The 22,447-nt window shown below is 36.2% G+C and overlaps 1 long non-coding RNA gene across 1 annotated transcript in view; it reads right to left on the bottom strand.

Annotated features, from left to right (window-relative positions):
* Positions 1–12,549: 12,549 nt before the first annotated feature.
* The window catches only part of LOC122686084, a 112,679-nt gene continuing 102,781 nt past the window's right edge, over positions 12,550–22,447 (bottom strand). Inside the window, exon 3 of the long non-coding RNA XR_006338620.1 lies at positions 12,550–12,776. This is a non-coding gene — a long non-coding RNA (uncharacterized LOC122686084). The remainder of the gene's footprint in view (positions 12,777–22,447) is intronic.

Raw genomic sequence — 22,447 nt, 5'->3', positions numbered from 1 at the left:
ACAATGCCATAAAATTTTTAAGATGCTAAACGAAAAATATTTCTTGACTTAGAATTATTGCATGTATCACAATATTTTTCAAACTTACAGGCAAAAATATGTTTCAGACCAAAAAAAAATTGTGAATTTTTTTTTTTATTGAGAATTAAGAAGATTCATACTAAAAGTAATACTTAAGGAACATATTCAAACAGAAGTTAATTGGTACCAAACGTATATTTGAATCTGCAAAAAGAGTGAGAATGCTGGAAATGGTAAATATTTGAATGTTATTCAGTCGCTAAGTTATGTCTAACTCTTTGCAACCCCATGGTCTGCAGCCTGGCAGGCTCCTCTGTCCATGGGGATTCTCCAGGCAAGAATATTGGAGAGGGTTACCACTTCCTTCTCCAGAATATTTAAATAAACATTCAAATATTTAAAGAAGATATGTGTTCTCACTTTAAAAAATTTCTGTAGCAGATCATTTCCTTGTCATTATTAACACATATACTTGACATTTATTATTAAGAAGTAATAATGCATGGTTTCGTTTATAGAATTGGCAGAAATAACACATATGACAACAATACAACCAAAGAGGAAAAGTGAATATGGAGTTACACTCTTATAAGATTTTTATACTGTATTTGAAGTGATAATAGCATAATCTTAATTTAGACTGTGATTAGTTAAAGATGAATATGGTAAACTCTAGAGCAATTACTAATAAGAAAAAGGAACAGTGTGAGCTAACTAACAGTAAAGATACAATAGAATCATATAATTAATCTCATAACATCATTAATATAAAAATGCAGAAATATTTGATAAGAGAAAGATCAGATGGAACAAATAGAAAATAGCTTTAACTTCAGTCTTATTGATAGCCACACTGAATATATTGTGTCATCCAATACCAAAGTCACATTTAGGTATTAGGGACATATACGTCTAGGCCAAATTGAAATGTGGTATGAGTATAAAACATGCACTGGCTATCAAAGCTTAGTATGAGTCAATCTAATGTAAAATACTCAGTAATATATTTTTACATTGATTGTTTAAATGAGAATATTTTTGGATATATTTGGATAAATAAAGCAAAGTATTGAAAGAGTATTTTAACCCTTTTTGGTGTGTCTACTAAATTTTTTTAAAATTACATATATGTGACTAATATTTGTGGCTCACATTTTATTTTCATTGGATAGCACTGGCCCAAATACTCCAATTAAAAGTAAATATTGTCAGATTGGATGAAAACCAAAACCTATATATATATGTTGTCTACAGGAAACCCACTTTAAGTATTAAAATATAAATGTTAAAGAATGGAAAAAGTTATAATATGAAAACACCACTTAGATGAAAGCTGGAGTGCTCATATTATATCAAACCAAGTTGACCTCGGAACAAGGAAAAATGCCAGGACCAAGAGAGACGTTATATATTAATAAAGAGGCCAATTTATCAAGAAGCTATAATAATTCTAAATTCAGTAAAAGAAGTTTGAAATATGTGAATAAAAAATAACAGCAGACTGACAGCTTAAGAAACGCTAAATCAAGCTAAAATAATTCATTCAGGCTGAAGAAATGATACCAAATTCAAATTGGATCCTCAGAAAGAAATGGTAAAAATAAGAGTAAATGGAAAACAGTATTTCTCTTCATATACTTTTACAGTAAAAAATGGAGTTCATTGAATTTATAATCTGTGTAGGCTCATTTATATATGTAGTTGTACTGTGTCTACAATTTACATGAAGTGGTACAACTTTAACTCTATGTTGGTTAGGAAAAAACTAAATATGTGCACTGTAATCCATCAAGTTAAGAAAAAAAGAAAGGGAAAAAACTGTAGTTATTAAGATAGTAGGTAAAATAAAATTTTTTACGTATTCAAAAATCGAAAACAAATGAGAAAAGGGGGAATAGAGTAACAAAAAAAGGGGGATAAATGAAAAAACTGCATGGCAGATCTAAATTGAATCATATCAATAATTATATTAAACACTAAGAAACTAAACACCCAAATTAAAAACTGTCCAAATGGATAAAAGACCCAATAATAAGTCATCTAACAGATACAGTTTAAGTAATAATACATAGAAAAGTGCTGCAATTCTAAGATAAGCACAGCCCTGTTAATAAGAGATTTACTTAGTCAATGGCTAACGAGGAGAAATAGATTTAGCATGCCAAGAGTAAGAAAAGAAGGCTGTAGTGGCAGTGTTAATAATAGACAAAACTGACCTTAACACAAAGTGTATTCCTAAAAATAGAGATTTCATAATGATAACTCATTTCATTAGGAAGACAAAATTATCATAACTATGTGCTTAAGAATAAAGTTTAAAAATATGAAGCAAAAATGAACAGGATTAAAGAAACAGATAATTGGAAAAATAAAGATTTTGATAGAGACTTTCTCCTCTTTAAGAAATTGATAGAGAAACTAGACTTTAAGCAGTCAAAATAAATTCACCTTCAAAGAAAAGTATCAAATAATTCAATATATACACATGGAGATATGTATATAAAAGTGAAAATAAAAATTTAATCCTTAAAAAGTTTTGGCTCTCTACATTTTATGTTTCATATCAGAAGATAAAACAATGTCTTTTATATAAAACAACGAGAACTAGATTTACTTTCTTTTATTCTGATGTCTTTGTAAAAAGTTACTTTCTATTTTGATTAACCTTGAAAACAAACATTCAGCTATCAGGGCAAACAATAGCAAATATATGACATTTTTTTAAGCCCTGTTCTAAACTAAGTCAACACCACCTTTGCTTCACCTTCTTACTTAGAAGTTAATGGCAAAAAAGTCAATGGCTAAAACTGACAGTAGTTTTTGAAAATGAAAATGATCAGAAAGCATCTCAAATTCAAAATCTTTCGGGCATGGGAAATATAATTTTGCTTTATGTCTCATAGTCTATGAGAATGTTTGCTTTTTACTGTTAAGTCTAGGATGTATCTAGTGGTTGCAATGCACCATAACCTTTTTATATGGAAAACATGCTTCTTATACAGTGGTCAGAATGGTATGACATTTGAGTAGGCACAAAGTGAAAAAAAATTTTTTCTTAAAAACATCATCAACCCCTCACAAGACCAAAGACTGGCATAGTGGTGGAAGCAATCTGTGTTGTTAGTTAGGTCTGACACCAATTTTGTATTAATTTGATTTCTTTTTCTCGTAGCCATGTAAGTGATATGCATGTGCCCCCTCCCTTACCTGATAGCTCAGTTGGTAAAGAATCTGCCTGCAATGCAGGAGACCTGGGTTCAGTCCCTGGGTTGGGAAGATAAGATCCCCTGGGGAAGGGAAAGGCTACCCACTCCAGCAGTCCATGGGGGTCACAAAGTGTCAAACAGGGCCGAGCGACTTTCACTTTCTCCCTTACAACCATTTCCCCCACCTTTTACAACTGGCACTTTTGGTTGGTGATATGTGTAGAGTTTTCCTGTTGCTGGTCCCAAATCTGGCATTATTTCTGACAGTCATTTTATTTGGAGTAAATCCAAATATTTTAGAAGACTGAAGTAAATTAATTGTGTTATCTATTTCAATAAAAGAGCCACCACAGCCAGGCCAACATAAACAGGCTATAACAGTAATGGCCAATTTAAAGGTTCATTAACAAATACCAGTAGTAGCACTATAATTTCCAACCTTTTATCACTCAAATATGAAACTACAGGCATTGAAGACACCAGAGAAGAGACTATGTCATACCGCAGACTGTTGATCAGTTTTTTACTTATCATTATAAACTTCCAAAATGTAAGTTAAGTTCTAGCTGTCTTGCTAATTTTCAGATTTAATTGTGCCCCCAAAATGATGACAGTGTTTTAGTTGTTCTTTTTTGTGCTTCCTTTCCCATTTGTCTCCTCTGGCAAACACTTACTTTCTGATCATTTACCCTCCTTAACGAATCTCCTGGTTTAATTGTTTAAAATGCTCTATATAGTTTTAAGTGAGTTTGGAGCCTCAATGTTTACTTCACTTGTTCACAGCGTGATGGCAGAAAGATGTAGAAGAAACAAAAATGACAGTGGTACCCTAGATTTGAGGTATTGTTTCTGCTCTCTCTTCTGGGCAGAAAAGAAGTCATAGTCACAGGTAAGTTGAACTCCACCTTACAAAATCACCTGGTTGTAACCTGTGTACAAGAGAAAGCTAAAAGTTACAGTGACAAATTGGGAAAAGCTATTCACAAAACCCTGTAGATTAATAATTTTATTATTCATCTGCTATAAATTTGTGAATGTTTTCCTAGTTTTACTAATAACATTAATCATTTCTCTGCCAAATACTTTTCACCTTTCAAGTGGCAATTTAAAAAATCTTAAGAAGTGAAAATTGATTAAAATTTATAAAAAATTATAGAGGAAGAAATCTAAACATAAACATAGGAATGACTTTTCACTTTTATCTGCGCCTTCATTTATAATAATAGTACAAAAAAAGAGCACACAGTTTTCACTCATCCTGTTAGTAATGAAAATTGAGTAATAGTATTTGGTACTGTTGAGGGTGGAATGAGACAGGAAAAGTAAGTGTGGATGGTGCTCAGGGCCAATGGGATATTTATGCACTCTCTCTTTTGACATTCAGCTGCAAGGAACTAGACATTGTAAAATTCAGTGAGATAGTCATGTTTATTAAATAATCGTTTGAAGTACAAATAAGTATAATATTTTTGATATGTATTTGGTATGTGCTGTGATAATTTTAAAAGTAAATCAACTCTTACATTCTAGTGTGAGGAAACAATCACATGTTTAGACAGAAACTTAACTACTAAGTTGATTCATAACATAATACCATATAGTAATGGAAAGTCAGATATAATCTAGATAGCCAGAAGCATGGCTTAAAAGAACCTGACAGTCTTTATGATGGCATGTCATGCAAACAGTGAAAGAGAATATCAGGGAATATTTATTAACACGAGAAAACATCTATATTGTGTTGGTTGTTAAAATCAGAGGCAAAATTGTCTATAATAAAAGCATGATTTTGTCAAAAGATATGTATAATGTAATTATATACATATTCATGTAATTATGTAAAAATTATATAAAAATTTATTTTTATATATTCATATTTAAGGCCAAAAGGAAATGATGGTCTCTATCACTGCTTATATTCGTCCACTCAAACTGTTAAAACACCATAGACTGGGTGGATTAAACAACAGAAATATATTTCTCACAGTTCTGGAGGCTGGAAGTCTGAGCTGAGGGTACTGGAAGGGTAGGTGTCTGGTGAGAAGTCTCTCTGGATTGTAGATGGCTACTTTCTCACTGTGTCTTCACATGGAGGAAAGAGAGAGCTCTTCTTATAAGAACACTAATTCCATCATGAAGAGTCTTACCCCATCCCCCATGATCTCATCCTAACCTAATTCCCTGCCTAGGTCCATACGTTCAGATATCACCATGGGATTCAGGGCTTTAATGTATACATTTAGGGGATACACATACAGTGTAACTGAACACTTCACACATAACTGATAATTTCTTCTTAAACAAAGTAATTAACCATATTCCATAGATTCTAAATAGGTTAATTTTTATATTAAACAGTATTAAAAACAGTTGAAACATTAAGATGCTAAATGGCAGGATGATGAACCTGGTTTCATTGTACACTTTTGAGCATTTCACAAAGCTTCCCTTGATCACTTCTCTCATATTCAGTAACTCTTTGAGATCAAAATGACAATCACTAGGAATCCTATTTCTTAGCTATGCACATTAATACTTCAAATAAGAGTCATAATTTAATCAGGGTGCATAGTTGCTACTAGGGCAAAATTGGGAAAGGAATAGTTTTAGATTCTTAATGTTATATACACTATAGCAGTCCAGCTATGTTTCCAGTAAAATACCTTGGAACATAGTCCCTGACAAAAACAGATCAGGCTTTTCCTTCAAACATTAATTACTCAAGTACGAAAGTGCCAGTGAGAAAAAGTGCCAACTACAGGGATCACATGGGGACAAGAATGAGCCTGCCAGGAACCCCTTCTTAAAACTTTACAGCCCAGTTGTATTTTTTCTAATGTATGGGAAACAAAACTATGAAGAAAAAGAATAAGGAAGAAAGAGAAGGAGAGAAAGGAAGGAAAGAAGGAAGAAAATGAGAAAGGAAGAAAGGGAAGGAAAGAAGGAAAGACAGGAGGAAGGAGAGAAAAGAGAAAACAAGTGATATGAGGTTTAGTCCACAATTCAAAAGTTAATCCTATTAGGGGAAGAACTACATAAGCCAAATTTCACTGGTTGAAATTGTCACTTAATTAGTTACAAAATTGTATGAGAAGATGCTCTGGACTCACTTAGCTTTCTGGTTTGTTTTTGTTGGCTTAATAAACATACTTTGGAAAGAGAGTGTACATTTGAAGCCCTAATATACCTCTACCCTCTCCAGTATACTATACCCACTCCTGCCTCTAAGGAGGCAGAGCCACTAGGGCTGGCAGCACACTCGGGGCAGACAGTATCCTTAAAGACCACAGCCTGCTGGAAAGCAGAGTTGCTGGAAAAAGCAAGCTCCTAGTAGCTATCTCAAAACACTTTTCTTCTTTTTCTCCCTATTTTGGTCACCCTGGGAAACACTTAAAAAAAAAAATCAACTCTATTGAAATGTAATTTACATAAAAATAAATACTACTGTTTTAAGTGTATAGCTTGGTGAATTTTGACAGATGTAATTATCCAGGTAGCTACTGGCACAAACAAGATATTATTTCCTTCACTCCAAAACTTTCCCTTATACCCCTTCCCAGTTATCCTTCCTATCTCCAACACCATTCTGTTACTCTGAATTAGATTTGTCTCTTAGGAACTTTCATATAAATAGACTGGACTGTTTTGTGCTTAGCTTTTTGTAAATAGAATGTTTTTGAGATTCATTCATGCTATTGGGTATATCACTAGTTTATTCCTTTATATTGTAGTAGATATAGTTTTACCGCTCTTTCCTGTATAGTCAATACATTTTCTATTTTTTTCTCTAGTCTTACTGCTCAAAGCCTTTAGTCAAAAAGGTGATAAGAACATCCTTGCCTTACCTCCAATTTCAGGGGGAAATCATTAATACTTTCAGCACTAAATGCTTGGCATAGGGTTTTTATACATGCTCTTTACTAGGCTGAGGAACTTACTTTCTATTTTTAGTTAGATAATTTTAACATATTGAGTGTTTAAATGTTTTAATTTTTTCTTACATTTGTTGAACTGATCATATAATTTTTCTGTTCAAATAATGAATAAGGTGAACAAAATTGATTTTTATGAGTTATTATTCAACCTTGCAATTCTATTAGAAACTCCAGTTGCTCATTTTACATATTCTCAAGTTCAATTTGTTATTATGTTTTAAGGAAGTTTTGATCTATGTTTATAAAGGATATTAGTCTGCAGTTTGATTGCTTATAAATGTCTTTGTCTTGGTTTAACAGAGTAATACTGGCCCTGTAACATCAGTTAGGAAGTGTTTCTTTCACTTCTATTTTCCAAAACATTTTGTTTGGGATTATTGCTCTTCTTCCTTAAAGTTGAGCAGAATTCATCAGAGAAATTATGTAGTCTAGAATTTTATTTGTAGGGAACTTTTAAAGTAAAATTCAAATATTCTTAGTAGTTAAAAACTAGGGTTTTACAAAGAATTTGGCATATCATCTAGTTTGCCAAATGTACTTGCCTAAAGATTTCATAACATCCCTCATTATCAGATTAATGTCTGTAGGTTCTGTAGTTATATTCTTTCTGTTTCATTCCTGATAGCTAAAATCTGTGACTTTTCCATATTCTTCTTGATAAATTGCTAGATTTATTTTTCAGACATTTTTCAGATTCATTTTTTTTCTTCAAATTACCAATTTATGGTTCTGTTAATCTTCTCTATGATCTGAGCCACCAGGGATGCTCTTATCTTTTAAAATGTTCTTCCTTATACTTAGTTTGGGTTTACTTTATGCTTCATTTTTTAGCTTCTTAAGGTAGAACCTTAAGATAATAGATGCTATATTTTCAATATAAGAATATTAAATCTATACATTTTCCCGTAAGAAATAGTTTAGCTGCACCCCACAATTTTTATTATGTTTTCATTTTCTAAAACTATTTTCCAATCTCCCTTGTGCTTTTCTTTTTCCTTTGACTCACTCATGCAACATTTTGCATCCTGCCAAATGATGGAGACAGTAGGATAGATATACCCTACTAGTGTCCTTTTCCTGGTCCATAATATAAACCAGGCTCTCTCATTTCATTTAGTTGTCATGTCACCATGTCTTCCGACAGTTCCTTAGTCTCATTCAGACATTTGAAAAATTAAAAAAAAAAAAAAACAAAAAACCAAAATTGGGCAGGTCATTTATTTTTGTAGAATATCTCTCAACTTTAATTCTCCTGGTGTGTTCTCATAATTATATTAGAATTAAATATTTTTTGGTAAAAAAAACCCCACAGAATGGATGTTATGTCCTGCTCAGTGCATCATATAAGAAATGACATGTTTTTGATGTATTTTGTGACGAGTAACATTCAATTTAATCACTTGGCTAAGGTGGCATCTCCACTATAACTTTACCATTTTATAATGACGTATATTGTGGGGAGATACTTCAACACTATGCAAATAGTTTCTCAATATACCTACGTCACTAATTTTAACATTTCTCAAAGGTTCTGCCTTGTAATGATTATTACTGAAAAGTGATGATTTTCTATTTTCTTTACTCCTTCTATATTCAGTGATTAAAGTTTTACTGTAAGAAAGAGTTGGCCCTTGTGATTTTTCCCCTTTTTTGTTGACGTATTCAATTATTTATACTAGTATGGACTCGTGGATATCTTATCTTCTTCTCTAGGTTATAAATCTAACTATCTTTATTATTTTACAGCTCAAAATTTGCCAGATTTGACTATGAGAGCTCCTTCGTGTTGGGTTCTGTGTCTTCTTCAAATATCTCCATCATCGTTCTGGGAGCACTTTCTTACTTTCTGGCATCAAAATATCCCCAACTCATCTTACATTTTCCTTGCCCGATCCTGATGCCGAATGTTTCTCCAAGGAGCTTGATTCCTTTAACTAGGAACGATATTCTCATTGTTACTTCAGTGGTATTGCTTCTAGGTCCTTTTGCTGGAGGAGGTAGGAAATATATATGTATATCAACTCATACATTCATATACATCTATGTTTCTACATTTATCTACTCGTCTGAGTATTAAAAACATACCATATGCTTTTCCCCCTAGTCTAACACTACAGCATTCATTTTAGCCTTCCCCTTTCCCTCATTTGTATCAGTAACTATTTTCTGACAGTAGACACCCAGGCTTTCATTATCCACCATATGTTTACTTTTTGCTCAATCCTAGCACACACACAAAGTAATTTCGTATCTAAAAACTCATAACCTTGTGAAAAGCACACTTACAAACTGGAGTCTAATATTGTTCACACAGTTCTTCTTTGTCTTTAGCCTTACAGATACAGTCGATTTGTGTGTGTGTTTGTGTGTTTAAGACTTCTTTGGTTGGTTATTTTCTGCCTCAGTCTAATCAATGTGATTATATTTATCATTTTGTAATAGAGTTAAGTTTGTTACCTTTTGAATTTTATTTTGTATGTACCATATTCTGACAGGTTTTAATCGCTTATTTTGAGAATACGGGAAACATTATCACCGTTCTAAGAGTCATAGCTCAAAATATACTCAACAAAGTGTCACTTCTTCCTCTTCTGTCATGTTTCATTTCCAGCTGGGCTCTGAGGGTGAACTGTCTCAAAGGTTTCAAAATTATTTTTCCTGTATATTAATATCTTTTGCACAGAAAATCATGCATACATATTTCTTAAATCCTATTTTTTCTTAGTGTATACTAAGGAGAGTCTTTTGCACTTTGCTTTTCATCACTTGCTAGTTTATTATGTTCAATATCAAAAGAGTTAAATATTGGTACAAGAGCTCCAATAACATCCTTTTTTCCGAGTTCCCAGAGAAAATCCTTCTCGTTTCTGAATTTGTTTCAGTTGTCTGATTTACTCCTGATTGTGGCTCATGTTGTCTTGCTTCTTGGCATGCTTAGTACTTTTATGTTGGAGTTATGTCTGCACTGTTGTTTTCCTTGAAAGAGTCTGTCCTTTCATCTGGCAGGCAGTTTAAGCTACTAGCGGATCTGCTTGATCTCTTTAAGGCCTCTTGTTAAGCTTTGTTATGGTTGGCCTAGAGTAGGCTTCACTCCAGATAGAGTTTAGCTCTAGTACTAATGCATGACCACGTGGGCTATCACCAGGGACCCTCAGTGGCCTGATCAAATGTCTTTCTACTTTCTCTGATCTCTGGGATTGTTCAGCTTACGAGTTACTGGCTATCCTTTGTTCAGCCTCATGAACTTGAACTTTATACATAGACTGATTAGTTCTCAGCAAAAATGCAAGAGTACCCCGAGCATGTTTCTGAAGCTTTCTCCCTTTGTACTTCTTTGTCTGGAACTTTGCTGTGCAATCTCAGCATGCTCCTCCATGGTTTCTGTATCCTCAACTCAGCAAGACCTTGAGGATTTGCTTGGACTCCCTCTTCCGGTGCCCATGATTCAAAAAACGCAACCAAGCAGAAAATGGGTCCTCACGTGCTAATCTTGTTTCCTTTCTCTCAAGGTTCCCTATTTCTTCTGTCCATTGTACAATGACTGAAAACAATTGATGCCTATATCTTGTTCAGCTAAGTTTTTACCTCACTAAAGCAACTTTGGTTTCTGTTTTTACATCAGGCCTGAAGGCTGAAGTTTGCCCTTTCTGAGTCAGTGATAATCAGATTATAAGCAGCACCCACTAGCCAGTATGCCACCTTTGTGCATCGTGGGATCAGTTGTCCATTCTTTAAGATGCTTAGTCACCATTCACCAATTGTGGCAATAAATAGTATGCCAATCTCTGAGGACTGTGATATGAACAGTGCTTCTGTGGCTCTGAGATGTATAACCTAAACCTACACAAGTAATGAATTTTGACTCTGAAAGGATTCTAGAAAGAGAGAAGAATTACTGATGCCACATCCTGAGAATGTATTATGGAATTCTACTTGCAGAATAAAATGGGCACTGTGATCTTACATTTTTGCTAGAGGCTATGATGACTTGAAAGAATTCTTAAAACAGATTAGAAACATCTTGACTACTAAAAGAAATAGGTATATAGGTCAAGAAGTATGAGAAGCTAATAAATATAAACTTTGAGAGGAACATTGTGAAAAACCAGTCAAATGGTTGGATGCTGGAAACTAAACTACAGGGTGTGATGCAATGAAGACATTAGGGATTCCCAGGATGTATATAATTATACACACACACACAAACATACATACACAAACACACACACATTTATATATATATATATATATATATATATATATATATACCTGTATACACACAAAGATTATGTATATTATGTATGTGCCTACAGAATCACACATAATAGTTACTCCTTGAGTCATTTTTATTTAGGAGAAATCAGTCTAAATAAGCGACAGAAAGACTGCCTTAACTGGGAACAGAAGCCAAAAATTAGATCTGAAACTATGGAGAACCTGTCTCTCTTGATGCTCACTTGTTGACAAGTGAGCTATGGGATTGAGACCTTTTTTAAACCCACTAGCAGACTAAATAATTCTCTGTCCTTAGCATCTTCTTGATTTACTACCTAGGCATTTATATTATGGAAGTTCTCTAACTTCATCCAATAGTTTATTGACCATCTAATAGCCATTATGATATATAGTGCCATGACAAATAAGACAAATAAAATTTGATCTTTGTCTTTGAGCATTTTATAGTATTGCAGGAGGGATAGACAAAAGAAAAGTAATTTCAATGGAAGTGATAGCTCTCCAAAATGAACCGCATATGGAAGACGAAATTTTAAGGGGTATTAGTTGTGTAGAAGCATCCTCCCAAATCATTATAATCTACAGACCTCTCTCAGTGCATATATGTCTCCATGCAACTACATGTATATATTTATATGCTCATTTAGAGCACAGTGTTTGTGAATCCTTGTAAATAATTAACATAAGGTGCATTAAAGTTTTTGCTTCAAATCATATATTCTCTATCATCAAAGGTAGATATTTATTGCTCTGACAAGTATGATTTCAGTAATTACTGTGTTTCATGTAACACTATCATATCCATCAGGCTCTATCTGGTGAGAATAATGCAGTTGCAATTGCGTGAGAGCTTATATCATCTACTGCTATCTTTTGGGCTTCCCTGGTGGTTCAGAAAGTAAAGAATCTACCTGCAGTGTGGGAGATCCAAATTGGATCTCTGGGTCAGAAAGATCCCAAAGAAAGGAATGGCTACCCACTTGCTAGTGGTAAAGAAACTGCCTGCCAATGCAGAGGTTTAAGAGACATGGGTTCGATCCGTGGGTCAGGTAGATCCCCTGAAGAAGGGAATGGCAACCCACTCCAGTATTCTTGCCTAGAGAATCCCATGGACAGAGGAGTTACAGTACGTGTACTGTATGTAGCGGGCTACAGTATGTGGGGTCACAAAGAGTCAGACATGACTGAAGCGGCTTACCATGCATGCATACTGCTGGTTTTTGCAATGGAACTCAGTGAGCTTGCTACATTTCCAATGAAATTTAGCAGACAGGTTGCTAAGCTGAATGAGGAGCATTAAGATCCAGTGCAATACCTGATCCTAAGGATTTCCAAATGGATCACACCCATGGTTCCAGTGAGCAGCCAAACTGATGTCCTAGTAGAAAAGATGAGGCAGTACTTAACACTGAGAAATAAAAAGACAGACCTTGTGGCATATAATCAGTGGGGAAATCTTACAGCTGTGTTAAAATATAATTTACTAAAAGGATAGTTTGCCCATTGTATTAGCTCTATTGTTTCTGGAACAAATTACTACAATCTTAGTGTCTTAAAACAACCACTGTATTATCTTACAGTTCTAAAGTTCATACATCTGAAATAGTCTTGTGTGGTTAAAACCAAAGACTCTACAGGGCTTTCTGAGACTCTAGGGAAGTGTTTAGTTCCTTGCCTTTTCCATTTTTCAGAGGTTTCCTTGGCTCAAGGTCTCTTTCTAATTTCAAAGTCAGCAATCTCATCATTCTGACCTTGGCTTTGGTTGTCATATTTTCTTCTCCTCCTGTTCTCTTCCCCTTATGCCTATTTCACTTATAAGGATCTTTAGAATTACACCAGAGGCCACCTGGATAATCTTCCCATCTCAGTGACATCTGCAAAGTTTCTCCTATCATGAAAGTGTCATAGTCTCAGGGCCAGGACTTAGTCCGTATACTTCTTTAGGGGGCCATGATTATGCCTACCACACCCAGGCTGTCATTTTTTTTTAAAATTTCACCATGTTATTAATTTTGATAGGTTATATTAGTTAGCTGATAATATTAAAAAAATAATTCTGAGTTGCTGATTTAAATTAGGCATAGGAAACAATTTGATATTCAAGGTAAATTTAACTAATTATAGAAAATCTCTTTGAGATGATACAATAACTTTTCGTGTTGAATCTGTTACTAGAAATGCTTGGAAGCAAGGAGGCCTTGCATATTTAAAATATTTGATTTATATTTCTGTAAAAGAAGATGTCCAGTGTCTGCAAACCAGCTTGCTCTCTCTGTACTCCTGGTGCATATCTATCCATTGGTTATTGCTGAGCATGGATACCATAGAGTACTTGGTCAAAACCTCCTTGTTGCTCTATTAGAGAACTTAATTGATTCTGGGTTATACTGGTGGCTAAGCGGAGAATCAAGTTTTCTGAGGACACATATTTGGCTCTGAGAGTAGACTTTGAAAACAAACAAACAAAAAAAAGCCTAAGCTATATCCTATCTACTAAATATCTCCCAGGCATCAGAAAATGTACTTGTCAGTCGCCATTTTACCTAACTGCAAGGGGGAATATTTAAGGCAAATAGTCTAGGGACCTGGTTTTTGTTGCAACTTTTTTTTGCAAAATTCCTATTTACCCTGGATCCTCCCTTACCTCTTACAAGCAGTCCCTCAGAGCTGAGAGGCTGTCTTCTGGGTTTACGTCCTCAGAAATTCCTTCAAGTAAAACATAATTCTAAAAAAAAAAAAAAAAAACCAGTCTGTGTGTTTTTCCTTTGCTGAAGCAATCCTGCCAGGGCAGTGTCCTCTTCTGACTTTGAACAGAAACCGAGTCCCTTGAATCACTGTTAGCAGGGGTCTTACTTCTCTTCCTTTGCTTCCCTCAGCACTGACTTGGACGTTAGAGAAGGAAATGTGTGTTGTGTGCTGTGCTGAGATCCTCACATCATTGGGTGGGATGAGACTTAGTGGTAGTGGGTGTTAGCTATATTGAGCACATGTTCTTGATGACTGACTCATATTTCCTGTTAATTATTATCTTATGGTGTCATCTCATTAAGTAGCAGGATGATGGGATTTTTTTTTTCCTGGTCTTTTCTTCTTTTTTTTTTTTTCATTTATTTTTATTAGTTGGAGGCTAATTACTTTATAATATTGTAGTGGTTTTTGTCATACATTGACATGAATCAGCCATGGGTTTACATGTGTTCCCCATCCCGATCCCCCCTCCCACCTCCCTCTCTACCTGATCCCTCTGGGTCTTCCCAGTGCACCAGGCCCGAGCACTTGTCTCATGCATCCAACCTGGGCTGGTGATCTGTTTCCAGGATGATGGGATTTTGAATAAAGGAGATAACCATGCTTTAATTTTTGTTTTCTGGGAGGATTCCTAAAATTTGATTATATTATTATAAAATTTTATTATATTAAATAATTTATACAGATACATTTATTTTAAATCTTCACAAGTTATTGAAAATCTGCTTATTCCAGGAGTCTCTGTGCTTATTAATATGTGATTAATGTATGATTCAACAATTTAATAAATATTGCTTATTTATATTTTTATAGGGTCCAGAAGAGGCATCTTGTGAATGAAGAGAATAAAAATACAGTTTGAAAATGATAAATACCCTAGATAATTTTTAAATTTTGTCTTCTGCTTCATATCAGCAGAAATAATAAAGTAGTTTGGTAGCAGTGAGTTAAGTGGTTATATACTTACTCCTTGGAAGGAAAGCTATAACCAACCTAGACAGCATATTAAAAAAGCAGAGACATTACTTTGTCAACAAAGGTCCGTCTAGTCAAGGCTATGGTTTTTCCAGTAGTCATATATGGATGTGAGAGTTAGACTATAAAGAAAGCTGAGCACAGAAGAATTGATGTTTTTGAACTGTGGTGTTGGAGAAGACTCTTGAGAGTCCCTTGGACTGCAAGGGGATCCAACCAGTCCATCCTAAAGGAGATCAGTCCTGGGTGTTCATTGGAAGGACTGATGCCGAAGCTGAAACTCCAATACTTTGGCGACCTGATGTGAAGAACTGACTCATTTTAAAAGGTCCTGATGCTGGGAAAGATTGAGGGCAGGAGGAGAAGGGGACAACAGAGGATGAGATGGTTGGATGGCATCACTGACCCAATGGACATGAGTTTTGGTAAACTCCGGGAGTTGGTGATGGACAGGTAGGCCTGGTGTGCTGTGGTTCATGGGGTCGCACAGAGTCAGACACAACTGAGCGGCTGAAATGAAAGACTACATCATGTAAAAAATTGGAAATTTCTGAAACTTAATTATCTTGTTAACTTTATTGTTGGTTTTAAAGGTAGCTTTAAAGATGTTAAGAATATAATGAAATGTTCAAGTGTCCTGTCTATATGATGTGCACCCATCAGAGGTTGAATTTGATGAGTGTCTCCCAAGAATGTCTCCAATGAGTGGAGCCTGGATTATAATCCCTGGAACCTCAGATTATGTTTATATGCATGGAAAAGGGATTTTGCAGATTCAGTTAGGTTAAGGACATTTAGATGAGGAGATTATCATAGATTATCCAGGCAGAGTCAGAGGGAAGGATGACTATGGAGGAAAGCTTGAATTGATGTGGTGTAGTCAGTCAGTCAGTTCAGTCGCTCAGTCATGTGCGACCGCAAGAATCGCAGCACGCTGGGCCTCCCTGTCCATCACCAACTCCTGGAGTTTACTCAAACTTATGTCCATCATTTCAGTGACTCCATCCAGCCATCTCATCTTCTGTTGTCCCCTTCTCCTCCTGCCCCCAATCCCTCCCAGCATCAGGGTCTTTTCCAATGAGTCAACTCTTCGCATGAGGTGGCCAAAGTACTGGAGTTACAGCTTCAGCATCAATCCTTCCAATGAACACCCAGGACTGATCTCCTTTAGGATGGACTGGTTGGATCTCCTTGCAGTCCAAGGGACTCTCAAGAGTCTTCTCCAACACCACAGTTCAAAAGCATCAATTCTTTGGTGCTCAGCTTTCTTCATAGTCCAACTGTCACATCCATACATGACTACTGGAAAAACCATAGCCTTGACTAGACGGACCTTTGCTGGCAAAGTAATGGCTCTGCTATTTAATATGCTGTCTAGGTTGGTCATAACTTTCCTTCCAAGAAGTAAGCGTCTTTTAATTTCATGGCTGCAGTCACCATCTGCAGTGATTTTGGAGCCCCCCAAAATAAAGTCTGACACTGCTTCCACTGTTTCCCCATCTATTTCCCATGAAGTGATGGGACCAGATGCCATGATATTAGTTTTCTGAATGTCGAGCTTTAAGCCAACTCTTTCACACTCTTCTTTCACTTTCATCAAGAGGCTTTTTAGTTCATCTTCACTTTCTGCCACAAGGGTGGTGTTATCTGCATATCTGAAGTTATTGATATTTCTCCTGGCAATCTTGATTCAAGCTTGTGCTTCTTCCAGCCCAGCATTTCTCATGATGGACTCTGCACATAAGTTAAATAAGCAGGGTGACAATATACATCCTTGATGTACTCCTTTTCCTATTTGGAACCAGTCAGTTGTTCCATGTCCAGTTCTAACTGTTGCTTCCTGACATGCATATAAGTTTCTCAAGAGTCAGGTCAGGTGGTCTGGTATTCCCATCTCTTTCAGAATTTTCCACAGTTTATTGTGATCCATACAGTCAAAGGCTTTGGCATACTCAATAAAGCAGAAATAGATGTTTTTCTGGAACTCTTTTGCTTTTCCAGTGATCCAGCAGATGTTGGCAATTTGATCTCTGGTTCCTCTGCCTTTTCTAAAACCAGCTTGAACATCTGGAAGTTCACGGTTCACGTACTGCTGAAGCCTGGCTCGGAGAATTTTGAGCATTATGATGTGGTTTAAGAAGGGCTCAATTTTCTTTTGCTTGTTTAAAGATATAGAAAGGGGCCATGTGCCAAGAAATGTGGGCAGACTCTAAAATCTCAAAAAGGCAAGGGAATGGATTACTCTCTATAGAGTCCAGGAAAAAAATGTAGCCTTGTGGATGACTTCTGTTTAATCTCATAAGGGACTTTTGACTCCTGACCTTAAGAATTATAAGATATTAATTTTGCTTTAAGCCACTAAGTTTGTAGGGATTTGTTATAGCAGCAATAGAAAACTATGCACATGAACCAGAGAATACTAGAATTATTACTATTGGTTTACATGCTACGAGCAGGTAAAATCATCTGTAGTTAAAAGTGAATTACAGAACCTTCAGTTTGTTCCAAGAGAGAAAAAAGGAAGAACTCTAAAAATTATTAGCTTTAATTTAAAAAAAAAAGATATTTATGCAAGCCAAGTTTTGAAGCCAACTTAAATTTAGAAAGTTATGATTTTTTTTAAAAATATTGAACAGTTGAGTTACTATGTTATGTTAATTTCTCTTCTATACAGCAAAATGGCTCAATTATCCAATATATTCTTTTTCATATTTTTTCCATTATAGCTTATTACAGGGTATTGAATATAGTTCCATGTGCTATATAGTAGGACACTGTTTATCCATCCCATATATACTAGTTTGCACCCACTAATTCCAATTAACTCTCAGTCTTTGGGAGTTTGCCCCTCCCTTGGCCAACAGTTTGTTCTCTATATCTGTGTGTATTTTCTGTTTTGTAGGTAAGTTCATTTCTGTCGTACTTCAGATTCCACATCTAAGTGTTGTCATATGTATTTGTATTTCTCTTTCTGGCTTATTTTGCTTAGTATGATGGTCTCTGGTTTCATCAATGTTGCTGCAAATGGCATTATTTCATTTTGGATGGCTAAGTAAATACTCCATTGTATGTATTTACCATACTTTCTTTATCCATTCGTCTGTTGATAGACATTTAGGTTCTTTCCATGATTTGGCTATTGTAAACAGTGCTGCTATGGACATAGGGACACATGGATCCTTTCAAACTACAGTTTTGTCTGGGTAAATGCCCAGAAGTGGGATTGCTGGATCATATGGTAATTTTATTTTTACTACTGTTTTTGTTTTTACTACTTTCTACAGTGTCTGCACCAATGTACATTCCCATCAACAGTGTAGGAGGGCTCCCTTTTCTCCACTCTTTCTCGAGGGGGCTTCCCTGGTGGCTCAGATGGTAAAGAATCTGCCTGCAATGCAGGAGACCAGGGTTCAATCCCTGGGTCAGAAAGATCTCCTTGAGAAGGAAATGGCAACCCACTCCAGTATTTTGCCTGGAGAATTCCATGGACAGAGGAGCCTGGGGAGTTACAGTCCCTGGGGTCCCAAAGAGTTGGACAGGACTGAAGAACTCCTTATTGCCAAAATCAGACTTAAATTGAAGAAAGTAGGGAAAACCACTAGACCATTCAGGTATGACCTAAATCAAATCCCTTACAATTATACAGTGGAAGTGAGAAATATATTTAAGGGGTTAGATCTGATAGACAGAGTGCCTGATGAACTATGGACAGAGGTTCATGACATTATACAAGAGACAGAGATCAAGACCATCACCAAGAAAAATAAATGCAAAAAAGCAAAATGGGTGTCTGAGGAAGCCTTACAAATAGCTGTGAAAAGAAGAGAAGTGAAAAGCAAAGGAGAAAAGGAAAGATATTCCCATGTGAATGCAGAGTTCCAAGAAAAGCAAGGAGAGATAAGAAAGTCTTCCTCAGTGATCAGTGCAAAGAAATAGAGGAAAACAACAGAATGGGAAAGACTAGAGATCTCTTCAAGAAAATTAGAGATACCAAGGGAAATTTTCATGCAAAGATGGGTACAGTAAAGGACAGAAATGGTATATGTCTCACAGAAGCAGAGGATATTAAGAAGAGGTGGCAAGAATACACAGAAAAACTATACAAAAAAGATCTTCACGATGGAGATAATCACGATGGTGTGATCACTCACCTAGAGCCAGACATCCTGGAATGAGAAGTCAAGTGGACCTTAGGAAGCATCTCTAAGAAAAAAGCTAGTGGAGGTGATGGAATCCCAGTTGAGCTATTTCAAATCCTGAAAGATGACGCTGTGAAAGTGCTGCACTCAATATGCCAGCAGATTTGGAAAACTCAGCAGTGGCCACAGGCCTGGAAAATGTCAGTTTTCATTCCAATCCCTAAGAAAGGCAATCCCAAAGAATGCTCAAACTACCACACAATTGCACTCATCTCACATCCTAGTAAAGTAATGTTTAAAATTCTCCAAGCCAGGCTTCAGCAATACATGAACTGTGCAATTCCAGATGTTCAAGCTGGTTTTAGAAAAGGCAGAGGAACCAGAGATCAAATTGCCAACATCCACTGGCAAGAGAGTTCCAGAAAAACATCTATTTCTGCTTTATTGACTATGCCAAAGCCTTTGACTGTGTAGATCACAATAAACTGGAAAATTCTGAAGGAGATGGGCATACCAGACCACCTGACCTGCCTCTTGAGAAACCTGTATGCAGGTCAGGAAGCAACAGTTAGAACTGGACATGGAACAACAGATTGGTTCCAATAGGAAAAGGAGTACATCAAGGATGTATATTGTCACCCTGCTTATTCAACTTATATGCAGAGTACATCATGAGAAACTCTAGGCTGGATGAAGCACAAGCTGGAATCAAGATTGCTGGGAGAAATACCAATAACATCAGATATGCAGACAACACCACCCTTATGGCAGAAAGTGAAGATGAACTAAAAAGCCTCTTGATGAAAGTGAAAGAGGAGAGTGAAAAAGTTGGCTTGAAGCTCAACATTCAGAAAACTAAGATCATGGCATCCAGTCCCATCACTTCATGGAAAATAGATGGGGAAACAGTGGAAACAGTGACAGACTTTATTTTGGGGGGCTTCAAAATCACTGCAGATGGTGACTGCAGCCATGAAATTAAAAGACGCTTACTCCTTGGAAGGAAAGTTATGACCAAACTAGAAAGCATTTAAAAAGCAGAGACATTACTTTGCCATCAAAGGGCTGTCTCGTCAAGGCTATGGTTTTTCCAGTGGTCATGTATGGATGTGAGAGTTGGACTATAAAGAAAGCTGAGAGGCAAAGAATTGATGCTTTTGAAGTGTGGTGTTGGAGAAGACTCTTGAGAGTCCCCTGGACTGCAAGGTGATCCAACCAGTCCATCCTAAAGGAAATGGGTCCTGAGTGTTCACTGGAAGGACTGATGTTGAAGCTGAAACTCCAGTACTTTGGCCACCTGATGTGAAGAGCTGACTCATTTGAGAAGACCCCGATGCTGGGAAAGATTAAAGGCAGGAGGTGAAGGGCACAACAGAGTATGAGTTGGCTGGATGGCATCATCGACTCAATCGACATGAGTTTGGGTGGACCTTGGGAGTTGGTGATGGACAGGGAGGCCTGGCGTGCTGTGGTCCATGGGGTCACAGAGTCAGACACGACTGAACAACTGAGCTGAACTGAACAACTCTTTCAGAATTTTTAACAATGGCCATTCTACTGGTGTGAAGTGGTACCTCATTGTAGTTTTGATTTGCATTTCTCTAATAATTAGTGATGATGAGCCTGTTGGCCATCTGTTTGTTCTTTGGAGAAATTTCTAATTAGGTCTTCTGCCCATTTTTCTATTGGGTTGTTTATTCAATTTAATTTTTTTTTGTTATTTTATTGTAAATACTGTTTGTATTTCTTTTTCTTTTTTATAAATTAAGTCCTTGCTTTTAGTTTTTTATTAAAGTCCTTGTTGGTTGCATCATTTGCAAACACTTTCTCGCAGTCTGCAGGTTGTCTTTTTGTTTTTGTTGTGCAAAAGCTTGTAAATTTGATTAGGTCCCATTTGTTTATTTTTTATTTTATTTCTATCGCTTTGAGTGACTGACCTAGAAAACACTGGTATGATTTATGTCAGAGAATGTTTTGCCTTTGTTCTCTTCTACAATTTTTATCATATCTTGTCTTGTATTTGAATCTTTAAGGCTTTTTGAGTGTATTTTTGTGTGTGGTGTGAGTGTACAGTCTAACTTCATTGATTTACATGCAGCTGTCCAACTTTCCCAATACGTCTTGCTCAAGAGACTGACTTTCCTCCTTTGTATATTCTTGCCTCCTTTGTTGAAGATTAAGCCCATAGGAATCTGCTCTTATTTCTGGTCTCTCTATTCTGTATAGGGTATATAAGCCCATAGGTGTCTGCTCTTATATCTGGTCTCTATTTTGTTCCATTGATCCTTATGACTCTTTTTGGGCCAATACCATGGTGTTTTGATTACTATTGCTTTGTAGTATTGTCTGAAGTCTCAGAGAGTTATGGTTCCTGCTTTGTTCTTTTCCCTCATGATTGTTTTGGCAATTCTGGGCCTTTCCTGGTTCCATTGGTGGCTTCCCTGGTGGCTCAGATGGTAAAGCATCTGCTTGCAATGTGGGAGACCTGGGCTCAATCCCTGGGTTGGAAGATCCCCTGGAGAAGGAAATGGCAACCCACTCCAGTATTCTTGCCTATATAATCCCATGGACAGAGGAGCCTGGTAGGTTGTAGTCCATGGGGTCGTAAAGAGTTGGACACAACTGAGCAATTTCACATGGCTCCATATAAATTTTAGGGTTATTTGTTCTGGTTCTGTGAAAAATATCAGGGGCAATTTGATAGGGATCTCATTAAGTCTATAGATTACTTTGAGTAGTATGGCCATTTTTAACAATATAATTGTTCTAATCCAAGAGCACAGGATATCTAAGAAGTATGAATTTTTAAGAGCATGCAAATATTTTGAAATTTCAAGTGTCTTACACATGAATTGTTTCTTACAAATGGGACTTTATACTCTTAATATTAATAGTCATGAACCTAATCTACACATGGGCTTCCTTGTAGCTCAGTCAGTAAAGAATCTGCCTACAGTTCAGGGATCCTGGGTTCAATCCCTGGGTCAGGAAGAGCCTCTGGAGAAGGAAATGGCAATCCACTCCAGTATTCTTGCCTGGGAAATCTCATAGACAGAAGAGCCTGGTGGGTTGCAGTCCATGGGGTCTCAAAGAGTCGGGCACGACTCGGCAACTAACACTTACACTTAATCTGCATACACAATTTTACAAACTTACATTTTCCAACTTTTAAATAAATCCAAGCTGG

The sequence above is a fragment of the Cervus elaphus genome, chromosome 29 (assembly GCF_910594005.1).
Source record: "Cervus elaphus chromosome 29, mCerEla1.1, whole genome shotgun sequence".
NCBI lineage: Eukaryota > Metazoa > Chordata > Mammalia > Artiodactyla > Cervidae > Cervus > Cervus elaphus.
Note: the sequence above shows the minus strand (reverse complement) of the source record. Positions and strands in the feature narration are given on the sequence as shown.